We start from the raw sequence: 14,139 nt of genomic DNA, 5'->3' as shown, positions 1-14,139 counted from the left end.
TTTCAGAATCCTTGCTTTCAGGGAGCAACCTGGTTTCACTCTCTTCAGGATGAATCTGTCTGTTCTCCTAGAAGTTCATGGTATATTCATTACTCTTCTTACATTTTAAAAAAATATATTGACCTTCAACCTATTATTTGAGTTGTTCTCCCATGGTAATTTATTGTTTATAACAATTAATTAAGTGACACTAACATTGTTTGTTCTCTGTGTTATCTATCTGTCTATACCTTGCATGAATTTATAACATAAGCTACCTTACATTTGAATTATAATTTGAAATCTTGGGTCAAAGGGAGCTTATTTTGCTCTTTAGGGATAATAGTCACAACCCTGACTGAATCTAAACCAACCTTTACCATGAGATGCTGAAAGAAAATGAATAAAGGATTTGTGTATTAATCTACAAAATTTCTCATAATTAAATCTATACTTATAGCTTTACTTGAAATGCAATTTAAAAGATTATAGAGTCATAGTTCTATAATCACTTTACAGGCTATTAATGGTCAAAGAATTGCATAAATATATAATGTCAGAAAGTAAATTGTAGAAGAACTGGAAATAATTAGCTACATCAGCTTGGATCCTAGCTTCCTTAATACAGTGTCTTACTAATTAATATGTAAAATATACACACAATATTATTTACTTGGAAATATTTCAAGATAGAAAGGATAATTTTTCCAACATTAACTAGAAGGAGACTTTAAGACTTTAATAGTAATTTGAAATGCCCAGTCTTAGTGATCAAAATAAATAATTATACAAAGGTCAAAAGCATTTAAATGATGAATCATGGTGGAGGTGAAGATGCAAAGAATTGGTTTTGGATTATTAAATAAGATTTCCTGAAAGAAGTAGAGGAGATTCAAAGGCAGAATAATTTTATTAATTTTATTTACAGTTTTTAAAAAATAGAAGAGTCTTATCCTAGCTAGTGGAATCAAACAATACGCCTTTACATTGACAGTACAACTCCTTATCACCAAGCCATCCATTGTGGTCATGTGAAACCTGTATTTATATAGTGAAGGTGTTGTCTAAAAGGAACAAGGAAACACTGCAGGGTTTGAAATCAAGAAAGGTGTGTAGCAAGATTATTATTCAATTATTCAACTCCTGTATTATTTAATCTGTATGCTAAGCAAATCATGTTAGAGGTTGAAATTTTCTGTGAAGAATGTGACATCAGGATCAGAAGTCTAATAAACAATCTGTGTTATGTAGATAACACAAGCTTGCTTGCTTAAATCAAAGAGGATTTAAAATATTTGCTGTAAAAGATCGAAGATTACAGTCTTTAATGTAAATTACATCTCAGCACCAAGAAGGCAAAAAATCTCACCACTGGTCCAATAAGCAAAATCATGATAGATAGAGAAAAGATTGACATTGTCAACAATTTACATTTTCTTGAATTCACAGTTAAAATCCTGGGTAACAACATTCAGGAGATCAGGAGGCATGGAGCATTGGAAAAGTCTGTGGTTTTGGCCCTTTCCAAAGTCCTGAAGAACAATGATGACAATTAAAAATTAAGGTGTACCTGATTCAAGCACCGATATTTTCAATCACTTGTTATGAATAAAGATGACAGAAGAATGAGTACATTTGTGTCCTGGTGTTGGAGAAGAAGAATGATGAATAACCCATGGACTGTCAAGAGAACAACAGTTATGTCCTGGAGTAATTGCAGGGTGGTTCTTGGAGCTAGGATGAAGTTTTGTCTCAGATATTTTAGGCATGTTGTGAAGAGTACCTAGTTCATGAAGGTAAAATCAACAAAAACCAAACAACAACATGTTTGGAAATGTGAAGACTCTCAACCAAGTGGATTGACACAGTCATTATAACAACTTGCTCAAGTATATCAGATATGACGAGGATGTTACAATTCAGGAAAAAAATTTAGATCCATTTTCCTGGAATCACTGTGAATCAGTCTACTCAATGGCACCTAGAAACAACAACAGCAATACTCTTATATGTTATCCAGTATTTTTGTTTTTGTTTTGTTTTATTTTTTTACTCTGATAGAAATTTATTACAATGACCCTGTGCTTGTTTTTATAAAAATTTTCTATTTATATTTTATTCTACAAGTAATCTTGGGGAGAATAATATGAACAGATATTTATCTAGTGGGGAAAACACAGGAAAAAAACCTTGAGCTACAGAAATTTAGGCTGTAAACCAGAAGCTCTGCAATCTCTTCTCAAATTAGCTGCTAAACAGCTATGTGATAGACTAATAACAGCCTCATTGTTCATTCATATGTGTAATATCCATAGACAAAGGAATTGATAAAACCTAAGGACCCCAAAGTTTTATGTTACAACAATGTTACAGGTGCAACACAGGTCTTATTAATGAATGTTACCATTCATTAACAGGTACTAATGCCAATCTTTCTAACACTATATGTTAAATAGAGATTGTACATTTGAAGTACTTAATATATTTGCCTAATAAATTTAGTATATTATACCCTTCCCATGACAGATTATGATTATTTATGATTTGTATGTTTAAGTCAAATGAAATTTGCCCTTTTCACACACAACTCTCCTTCTTTGTTTTTTATTATCTGCTTGTCTCCATCTTCTGCCTTGCAATAGAATTTTAATGTGGTTGCATGTCTTTAATATATTTGTTTCTTCCTCTAAGTTTTCTTTAATTGTTTTCAAGTGTCATAGTTTTTTGGAGTTTTTAAAAGATATTTTTTCAATGTCAGTATAAAATGAGTCCCAAGGAATAGATGGAGTATCAATTGACATGTTTCAACAAACAGATGTAGTCCTGAACATGGTCAGTGGTCCATTCTAAGATTTAGAAGACACTTAGCTGGCCAATAGCCTGGAAGAGTTTTCTATTAGTTTGAAAAAAAAAGGTGATCCAATATGGAAATTATTTAACAATATCATCATGTGTGGAAGGGTACAAGGACAGCACAGGAGGGAAAGACTCTGAATAAGATGGACTGACACAGTAACTGTGGTAATGGGTCAGAGTTACTAAGACTGGCTTAGTATAGGGCAAGGTTCAGAACAATTGTACATAGGGTCACTATGAATTGCAGGCAACTTGATGGCACATAACAAGAACAATCATTAATATCAGCAGAGAAATTCCAGAAGATCAAGGCTATGATGTTTGCAATTACTTGCTTTGCATCAAAGTTGGACAATGACAAAGGATAATAAAGAACCTTAGAGTTGTAATATTGGAGAAGAGTATTGAACATACTATGTACTCAAGGAAACAAATTGTTTTATCTTGTTTTTGTTGTTAAGTGCAGTCAAGTTGTAGATAACTCATAGTGACTCTAGGAACGAAAGAGCTGAACATTTGTATAACTTTCATCCTTTCTCCAAGGTCATAGAGTTTCCAGAGGCACGCTATTTCAGAAGCAAGCTATTTTGGAAGTGGATGCCACTCCTGCTTCCAAGCTTTTAATCGGGGAGCTCCACCAAACACTGTCCACCATGGGTAACCATTATTTCATTTGACACATCAGTGTCACAGTGTTTAATATCACAGCAACCACAAGTTACCTCTGTACAGCAAATGGACAGATCAGGGCTATACAACTTAGAAGAATGTTTAACCAAAACCAATCAAAACCAGGCCTGAGGGCTCCAGATTAAAATCACCCACCTTTGACTTGGTAGCATAATTTTCTATCCACCAGGTCCACAGAGCTCTCTCTAGGTTGGTGTTGTTGTTAAGTGTCGTTGAGTCATAGACAACTCATATAGACCCTAAGAACAAAAGACCTGAACACTTGTATAACTTCCATCATTTCTGGTTTTGGTCAAACAATAGCTCGTAGTAGGAAGGAAAAATCAGTATCAGAAAAACACTTCTCTACGCCAATTAAGTAGTTAATTGTATAAGTATGTGCTTTTATTTGATCTTATCCGCTCATATGAAGACCTTTTGGTAGAACGGGCTGTCTTACCTGATTCTAAGCTAATTGCTGGAACTTTCTTCATTATTAATTTACTGTTTCATGACAAAGGAAGGCAATTCATAATCCTGTTTGGTTCAAGCTAATTACTAAACATTCCTTATTTAATTCTTGCTAAGCAGCAGGCAATAACCAGAACACAGTTTTTCCTTGGTAGCTGGTCTGAACTGTGCTAACTACTAACTGACGGACGAGGTTCTGATTATTGTTTTGATCATTGTTCTTATGTGCTGTCCTGCCAAGTATAACTCATAATGACTCTATGAGCAGCAGATCTGAACGCTATCCTATCCTGTACCGTCCTCATCATCTCTGCCATACTTGAACTCATTGGTGCAGTCACTGTGTCATTCCACCTCATTGAGAGTCTTCTTCTCCTTCACTCCACCTTTCCAAGCATGATATCCTTTTCCAAGTAGTAATCTCTCCTAGCAGCATGTCCAAACTATGTGCGACAAAGCTTCACCATCTTTGCCTCTGACGGGGGAAGAATTTTACCTGACTAGTCACTCTGAGTTTTCTGGACTTTTAAAAAGCAACCTCCTACCACTATTTCTTGCAGTAAAAGTGGAATTTGTGCACAATTTAGACTTTCACTCATAAGGGTTTTAAAAAGATTTAAGGTGCTGAAAATTTCATTATCACTGCCTGTGCAAATGACACTGTTCCAAGTTGTTGATACTTTACCTCTTTTGATAACGAAGATTTCAGCTAAAAGTCACTTTAAAAAATGAAACAGTTATTTGCATGACACATATTTTCCATTTTTCTCACAGGGGAAAATTCCCTTGAATCTTTCAGATGAAGTGAAGCAGGTATCTCAAGCCTCCAAGGTTACACTCGAAAAAATACTTGTAAATAAAGGTAAAAGAATCTACAATGATTATTTGCATTTTATTCACTCTCACACAAACACACCAAAGGCCTTCCAAAAATCTCCTTCAATGACACATTTATTCTTTTTTCCCTGAAAATAGAGTCTTAAATAAAGATATAAATTGGCAATTTTTATTGTTATGTGCCATCTAATCACCTGCATAGCAACTTAAAGCAACAGCAGCTCTGAAATATGCCCTATCCTGAGCCACTCTCATTGTCTCCAACAGATCTAATCCCATTTCTCCAATCTCTTCTGGAGTCTTCTTCTTCTGGGCTGTCCCTCCACTCTTCCAAGCATGATGTCCTTCTCTAAGGATTGGTCCCTCCTGGCCTCGTGCCCAAAGTATGAGACAAAGCTTCAAAATCTTAGCCTCCAGAGAGCAGCCTGGTTTCCTCCTCTCCAGGATGGCTAGGTTTATTCTTCTGGCAGTTCATAATATGCTCAAAACTCTTATCCATAACCATAACTCAACGACATCAATCCTTCTTCTATCACCTTTAGTTACTATACAGCTCTCTGATGGATAGCAAATAATTGTGACGATGATGATCTGGATCAGACTCACCTTAGTTTCCAGAATGATATTGTTGCTCTTTAGTACTCTAGAGAGGTCCCTGACAGCAGACTTTCCCAGTGCAATTCTTCTTTTGATGTCCTGACTGTTTGTGCAAAACATGTTGATTGTGGAACAAAGCAAGCTGAAGTTATCAACAACCTCAATCTCTTCTCCTTCCATCATGAAGCTATTGAAAGGCCCAGTGGTGAGAATTTTTGTTTTCCTAATGCTGAGCTTCAATCCATACCGAAGACTACAGTCCTTGACCTTCTGCAGCAAACATCTCATGTTCTCTTCAGCTTCAGCAAGTAAGGTGTGTCATATGCATAATAAAGGTTTTGATGAGTCCACCTCCAATCCTGATGCAACATTCTTCCTCATGGAGTTCAGCCTCTCGAATGATCCATTCTGCATATAGATTGAAAATGTATGGATATAAGATGTAGCCTTGATGCACATTTTTTTTATTTTGAACCATGCAGTGTTTCCTTGCTCTGTTCTAAATTTATAGTAAGGCAAAAACTAAGTCTGCCTAATTTTGTGAAGCATGAAATATAGAACTACATTTACAGCTCTAAATATTAAACATAAACCCATCATTCCATGATAAAAGTTAACTTAAAAATATATTAAGTTCATTTGTACACTATTTTTAAAATGTACAAGCCTACACAGTGTCATTCTAATTATGCATAACTTATTTTATAAAACAAATGTAAAATTATTGCTCGACATAGTATAATAATCTTTTTTTCTCTTTCTCCCTTGCTGTATTTTAGGGATGTTTTATTCATTAATTGTTGTATATTTCCCGCCCTCCTCCTATTTTCCTCCTCCTTCAATCTACTTTGCAACATGCCTCTTGTCCAAGATTATCGTCATACATATCATGCTTAATCATATATTCTTTTCCGACAATTCTTCCCTTCATCTGTTCCAATTCAGTGTTCGTAATCTGTCCACTCTTTTCCTATTTTCTCTCTAATCCCCCATGTCAGTCCTAGTTTATGACAGCAGTATTATGTAGTATTTGTCCTTTTGTGACTGAGATATTTCACTCAGTATAATGTCTTCCACTGGGAAAGTCTGCTGTCAAGGACATCTCCAGAGTACTGAAAAGCAATGGTGTCAGTCTGCAGACTAAGGTGCACCAGATCCAGCCCATGGTCTTTTCAATTATATGCTATGCATCAGAAAGCTGGAAAATAACTACGGATGATAGAAGGAGAATTGATGCCTTTGAAGTATGGTACAGGAGAAGAGTATTGAATATGCCAAGGACTGCTAAGAAAAAAAACAAGTTTGTCCTTGAGAGGGTTAAGCCAGGTTGCTCCTTGGAGGCAAGGATTCTAAAGCTCCTTTTGACATACTTTGGTCATGTTGCAAGAAGAGACCAGTCCTTGGGGAAGAACTTCATGCTGGGGAGCGTGGAGGGACAGTACAGGAAAGGAAGACACTTGATGAGATGGATTGAGTCAGAAACTGAAGGAATGGGGGTAGTTATGTCAGAGATGATAAGGTTGGCTCAGGTTACAGCAGGTTTTAGAGCTATTGTACATAGGGCTGCTATGAATCGCAAGTGACTTGATGGTACATAACAACAACAACAACAACGTCTTAATCTTATTGATCTTAAAATAATGATTTATTTAAGTAGATATGTACAGCCTTGGAAACCTTACGGAGGATGACTATGACCCAATGACAATGGGTAGTGGTCATACAATGGAAATTGTATTTGATTCCTACCAATGTACCATATATGTAGTCATCACTTTTCTGTAAATGAAAGCTTGAATGTTATCACAATGCTGAATCGGTTTCAGTGGAGCTACCAGACTAAGATGAACTAGGAAGAAAGTCTTGGCAATATATTTCTAAAGCGTAGTCAATAAAAGCCCGACAGATCACAATGACTTGATCGGCGTCAATCAGATAGGCAGAATTTCATTCTACTGTATGTAACATCTCACTGAGTAAGGATCTAAACAGATGAGAAGTAATCAAAACAAGGAGCATGATTAGTGGTAGGTTTGTCTTGTGGATGGAAATATCTCAGAGTAATCTTTCTGAAGAAACAAACAAGTAGACCTCCAAAGAATTTTGCTATTATGTGCCAATGAGTTGCCTGCAATGTATCGTGACCCCTATGTACAACATCTCTGAAGTTTGCCCTGTCCTGAGCCAGTCTCAATAATTTCAACACACCAACCTTCATTACTCCAGTTACTGAAGCAAGGGAAAAATAAAATGAGATGAAAGCAGAGAAAAGTGTTCTAGAGAAAATCTAGATGTGTGAATAACAAGTTGTGTATGTTTGTGGAAAATAAGCAGAACTACTTGAGGGGTTTAATGTAACTAGCTGAAAAGTCTGGAGTCTAATTATGGGGAAAATCATTGGAAAAGCTTAATATCAGCTGTGAAAACTAGACCAGATACTTATTGTGGATCAGGTAGATCATCAACTACTTGAATGCAAGTTCAAACTGAAGCTAAAGAAAATAAAATCCAATCCACAAGAGCTAAAATTTGACCTTGAGTCTATCACTCCTGAATTTAAAAAACATCCCAGGAACAAGTTTGATGGCTTGAATACTAATGAGCGAAGACCAGATGAACTGTGGGAGGATATCAAGAATATCATCCAGGAAGACTTAAACAGATCATTATAAAGTCATAAAAACAAAAAAAAAAAACCCAAACAAAAATGGATGTCAGAAAAGACTCAGAATATTGCACTAGAACACTGAGAAGCCTAAGCAAAAGGAATTAATAATTATGTTAAGAAATGGAACTGAAAATTTCAAAGGGCAGCACAGGAAGACAAAGTAAAGTATTATAATGATATCTGCAGAGAGCTAGAGTTGGAAAATCAAAAGGGGCTAATTCAATCAGCATTTCTTAAACTGAAGGAACTGAAGAACAAATTTAAACTCAAGTTGCAATAGTTAGAGATGCTGTAGGCAGAATGCTCAATGACCCAAGAAGCATCAAAAGAGGATGAAGGAGTACATAGAGTTAATATACCACAAGAATTGACTGAGACAGAAGAATTTCATGAAACAATGGACGATTAGGAGCCTATGGTGATGGAGGAAATTCTAGTAACTCTGAAGGAATTGACAAAAAGATATGACTCCAGGAATTGATGGCATACCAATTAAAATATTTCAGCAAGCAGATGCTAGATGTGGTCACCAGGTTGTGCCGGTAAATCTGGAGGACAACCACCTGGCCAACTGACTGTAGGAGATCTATATTTATTATTAGTACAAAAAAAAAGTGATGTTACAGGTATGGAAATAATAAAAAAAATAACATTAATATCTCATGCAAGAAAGATTCTGCTGAAAATTATCCCCAAAATTACTGGAATAGCACATCAAAAGAGAACTGCCAGAATGTGCTGTCTTGTCTTTAGAAGAATCAGTGGCACTACAGACATTATAGATGGATCTTAGCTGTAAGCAAAGATTAGCAGAGGAACATCTCTCTGTGTTTCATTGATTATGCAAAGGCTCACAACCAACTGTGGTTGACCTTATGAAGATTGGGAATCCCAGAACACTTGATTGTGCTTATGGGAAACCTATATTGGATCCTGAGACAGTCATCAGAACAGAGCAAGGAAATACTGCATGGTTCAAAATTGGGAAAAGTGCATGCTGGGGATGCACTGTATCTCCACACCTTTTCAGTCTATACGCAGAACCGATCATCCAGGAGACTGGGCTCTATGAGGAGGAATGTGGTATCAACAACAACAGTCTGCATTATGCAGATGACATGACATGGCTTGCTGAAACTGAGAAGGACTTGATGCATTTCCTGCAAAAGGGCAAGAACTGTAGTTTGCAATATGGATTAAAGTTCAACATCAATAAAACAAAGATTCTCACCACTGCGCCAATTGGCAGCATCATGATAGACAGTGAAGAGATTGTCAATAGCTTCAGCTTGCTGTCTTCACAGTCAACACTCTTTGTACCAGCAGTCAGGAAATCAAAAGATGAATTGCACTGGGGAAATCTGCTGTCAGGGACCTTTACAGAGAACTGAAGTGTAATGATGTCATTCTAGAATCTAAGGTGCGCCTGATCCAGACCATGATTATCACAATTACTTGTTTTGCATCACAGAGCTGAACAATGACCAAGGATGATAGAAAAAGAATCCATACCTTTGAGTTGCGATACTGGAGAAGAATATTGAATATACTATGGATTGCTAAGAGACAAAAAGATCTGTCTTGGGGAGTGTGATACCAGGCTGCTCCTTGGATATAAGGATTTTGAAGCCACATTTCACATACTTGGGGCATATTGCCAAAGTGACATAAGCAAGGTTAAGAGCTGTTGTACATAGGGTCACTATGAGTTGCAGACAACTCGATGGCACATAACAACAACATTTCCAGCTTGAATTTCACATTATAAAATAATGCTTGCTTTTGCAATTTTTTTAAAATATTCAATAAACTTAAGGGTCCCTTTTTATCATTGAAAGATTCATAGTTGTTGTTGTGTGTCGTTGAGTCACCTGAGACCCATAGCGACAGCTATGAACAGCAGCTCTGAATCCTGAATCCTTTCCTGAGGCAGTCTCAGTAATTATGACAGAACAGACCCTATTGCCCCAGTCACTGTATCAATCCACCTCATCCAGGGTCTTCCTCTCCTGCAGTTCCCTCCACCCTTCCAAGCATGATGTCCTTCTCCAAGGATCAATCTCTCTTGGCCATATGCCCAAAATATGTGAGACTGAGCTTCAAAATTCTACCCTCCAAGGCGAAATTTGGATTATCCCTCTCCACCAGAGACCTATTTGTTTTCTTGGCAGTCCATGGTATATCCAAGACTCTTCTCCAGCAACAGAATTTGAAAGAATTAATTCTTCTTCTGTCATCCTTAGTCATTGTGTGGCTCTCCAATATCGTAGCAAGTAATTGCAAAGACCATGTCTTGGATTAGGTACACTTTAGTCTCGAGACTGACACTGTTGCTTTTCAGCACTCTAGAGAGGTCCCTGACAGCATTTTTTCCCAATGCAATTTGTCTTTTAATTTCCTGACTGTTGGTGTTAAGAGTATTGATTGTGAACCTGAGCAAGCTGTAACTGTTAACGACCTCAATCCCTTCTCTATCCATCGTGGTGCTGCCATTTGGCCCAGTGGTGAGAATCTTTGTCCTCTTGATGTGAAGGTTCAATCCATATTGAAGACTACAGTCCTTGACTGTCTGTAGCAAATGCTTCGGGTCTTCTTCACTTTCAGCAAGCGAGATTTTGTTATGTGCATAAGGTAGGTTGTTGAAGAGATTACATCCAATGATGATGCCACATTCCTCCTCATAAAGCCCTGCTTCCCGAAGGATGCTGTTCATTTGAAATATTGCATTCTGTAGAAAATATTCATCAAGAACATAGTATTTCAAATAAATTGCTTTCACCATCTGTGGGGTGTTGAAATGAAATTATTTCTTTTTCTCACATTATATTTGTATATCGAAACAAAAAAGAGCACTTACATTTGAGTGCAAAGAAATTAAATCTGAAAATGTTTATTAAAATTTCTTTCAGCACCCTCTCTTTGGAGACAGTTCTCTATTGAATAGTCAAGGCTGTAAATCTCTTTGGAAAAAAATGTTTACCTTGGATTCAAACCAACAGGGAGGAATGACCTTTAAATTAGTAACAGAACTTCATTTGGGGTATGTCACCTGAGCTCCCTATACGAAAATACATTGTGATTGAGTGGGACTCAACTAATAGCTGACCTTTCACCATGTATGCAGAGGCTTTATATCACATAGGAGTAGTTTATTCATTTTGTCTCCCACAGTGTAACTGGTGGATTTGAACAATCTGCATTTGTATTGGCTGCACAACTCTTTATCCATCAGGACACTGGAGCTCATTATTCCTAAGTTTATGGGTTTAGATTTATAAGACATATTTTGAGACAGCACATACAATCCATAATACCCATACAATCATTTTTAAAACATCTATTGAACAACTATTCTCCTTTGACACAACTTTGATTGCTGAAACTGAAGAAGACCTGACGCGTTTGCTGCAGAAGGTCATAGACTATAGTCTTCAATATGGATTGAACTTTAAAATCATGAAGACAAAGATTCTCACCAGTGGGACAATTGGCCGAACCACGATAGATGGAGAAGAGGTTGAGGTTGCTAACAACAGTCAACACTCTTAACACCAGCTGTCAGGAAATCAAAAGACAAATTGCATCTGGAAAATCTCCTGTCTGGGACCTCTCCAGAGTGCTGAAAAGCAACAATGTCAGTCTAGAGACTAAGGCACCTGATCCAGGTCATGCTCACAATTACTTGTTATACATCAAAGAGTTGGACAATGACTGAGGATGACAGAAGAAGAATTGATGCTTTTGAGTTGTGGTGCTGGAGAAGAGTCTTGAACATACCATGGACTGCCAAGAAAACAAATGGGTCTGTTTTGGAGAAGGTGAAACCAAGTTTCTCCTTGGAGGGTAGGATTTTGAAGCTCTGTCTTACTTATGTTCAGCATGTGGGCAGAAGAGACAGGTCCTTGGAGAAGGACACCATTCTTGGAAGGGTGGAGGGATAGCACAGGAGAGGAAAATCCCAGATGAGATGGATTGATACAGTGACTGAGGAAATGGGGGTTGGTCTGTCAGAATTAATGAGATTGCCTTACAACAGGACAGGATTTAGAGCTGCTGTACACAGAGTCACTATGGGTTGCAGATGACTCAGTAACATATAACAAAAACAACAGTTCTCCTTTGGGACATTCCTTTGTTTTGAGAATACAGTAGTGTGCAAGATAAATGAGATGCCTAGGAAAAATTAATAATACAATTCATGCATTGTATTTGGAGCAATACTTAAGTAATTATTATGCAATAAACATTAGCTATTAAAATAGTTAAGGACACTTTGTTACACACTTTTTAATGCTGAAAAAGTATATTTCTTCAGTCCTAAAGATACTTATTTTCAAAACAAGAAAATGAGACGAGATCTCTTTAAGGGCTTGATAAGTATTGATTCTGGACCTGATGAGTTGTCTTTATTTTTCTGGGATGCAAAAGAAAGGAAATAATTCAGTTGATTCAGAAAAACAGAAAAGTTTTTAAAAAGTCAAAGTTTTCACTTTCTGTACTTATGTAATTTTCATTTATTAACAACAAACTATTTTTTTCCCAGTAGTGTTGGAGAAGAGTTTTGAATATACCATGGCCTGCTAAGAAAATGAACAGGTTTGTCCTGGAGTGGGTGAATCCGGGCTGCTCCTTAGAGGAAAGGATTCTGAAGCTTCCTCTGACATACTTTGGACATGTTTACAAGGAGGCATTGCAAGGAGGGACCAGTCGTTGGAGAGGGACGTCGTGCTTGGGATGGTGGAGGGACAGCACAGGAGAGACTCTCGATGAGATGGATTAAGTGACTGAGGTAATGGGGGTAGGTGTGTCAGAGATAGTAAGATTGACACAGGATAGGGCAGAGTTTAGGGTTGTTGTACATAGGGTCGCTATGAGTTGAAGGGGACTCAATGGCACATAACAACGATAACAGCAACAACAAGCATTAAATACTAATAGATAAACATTTGAGAGTGGTATATAGCACAAGTAGAAGAGTCATATTTTTTAATATAATTACTTTAATTATAGTTCATTTACATACATTGTGTTTTGTACAATCTTTCATTTATATGGTGTTTCATATAATCATTCATATACATTCTATTATACATTAATTTTTTTAATTGGTTTGCTTACAAAATTCGCATACATTGTCTTTCACACTATTCTGCATTCACATACTGTGCTTCATGCAATCATTCTCATGTATTTTATTTTATAAAATTAATCATCATTGGACCTCCCATCATTACCCTGTCTTTTTACCCAGATCCTTCCCATGTGCTTCCCCCCCTCTCCACCCACCAAACTGTACAGCCCTGTGGTTTCACCCTTACATATCATCAGCCCATACTCTTCCCCTTTACCCCCTCTTGAGTTTCTGTACATGTTTTATCAGCTTTCCTTCTGCTTTTAAAATAATAGTCTCATGAACATTAAGGTTTTGGGCTTTACTCTCAGGTCTCTGATCCACCTTGATTTGATTTTTGTGTATGGTGTGAGATGTTGATCCTGTTTCAGCTTTCTGTAGGTGGAAGTCCAGTTTTGCCAGCACCATTTGTTGAAGAGGTTATCATTTCCTCATTTGATAGCTTTGGTTTCCTTGCCGAATATCAGTTGACCATATATAGCTGGATCTATTTCTGAATTCTCAATTCTGTTCCATTGGTTTATGTGCCCTCTATTGTAACAGTACCATACCGTTCTGGTTACTACTGCTATGTAGTAGGTTTTGAGGTCAGGGAGTGTTATGTCTCCAACTTCATTTTTGTTTCTCAGAAGTGTTTTGCTTATTCTGGGTCTCTTGCCTCTCTAAATAAACTTGTTAATTTCCCTTTAAATCTCTTTGAACAATGAATTTGGTATCTGGATTGGGATTGCATTGAATATGTAGATTGCTTTGGTAGGACTGTCATTTTCACCATACTGAGTCTTCCTATGCATGAAAAGGGCACATTTTTCTATTTCTTTAGGTCTTTTATTGTTTTTAGCAGAAATGCTCTGTAGTTTTCTTTGAATAGGTCTTTTGTATCTCTCGTCAGGTTCACTCCCATGTATCTCAATTTGTGGCTGGCTATTTT

This window comes from Elephantulus edwardii, unplaced genomic scaffold, assembly GCF_000299155.1.
Source record: "Elephantulus edwardii isolate Elephantulus edwardi_28Jun2011 unplaced genomic scaffold, EleEdw1.0 scaffold00158, whole genome shotgun sequence".
NCBI lineage: Eukaryota > Metazoa > Chordata > Mammalia > Macroscelidea > Macroscelididae > Elephantulus > Elephantulus edwardii.
This window is presented reverse-complemented; position numbering follows the sequence as displayed.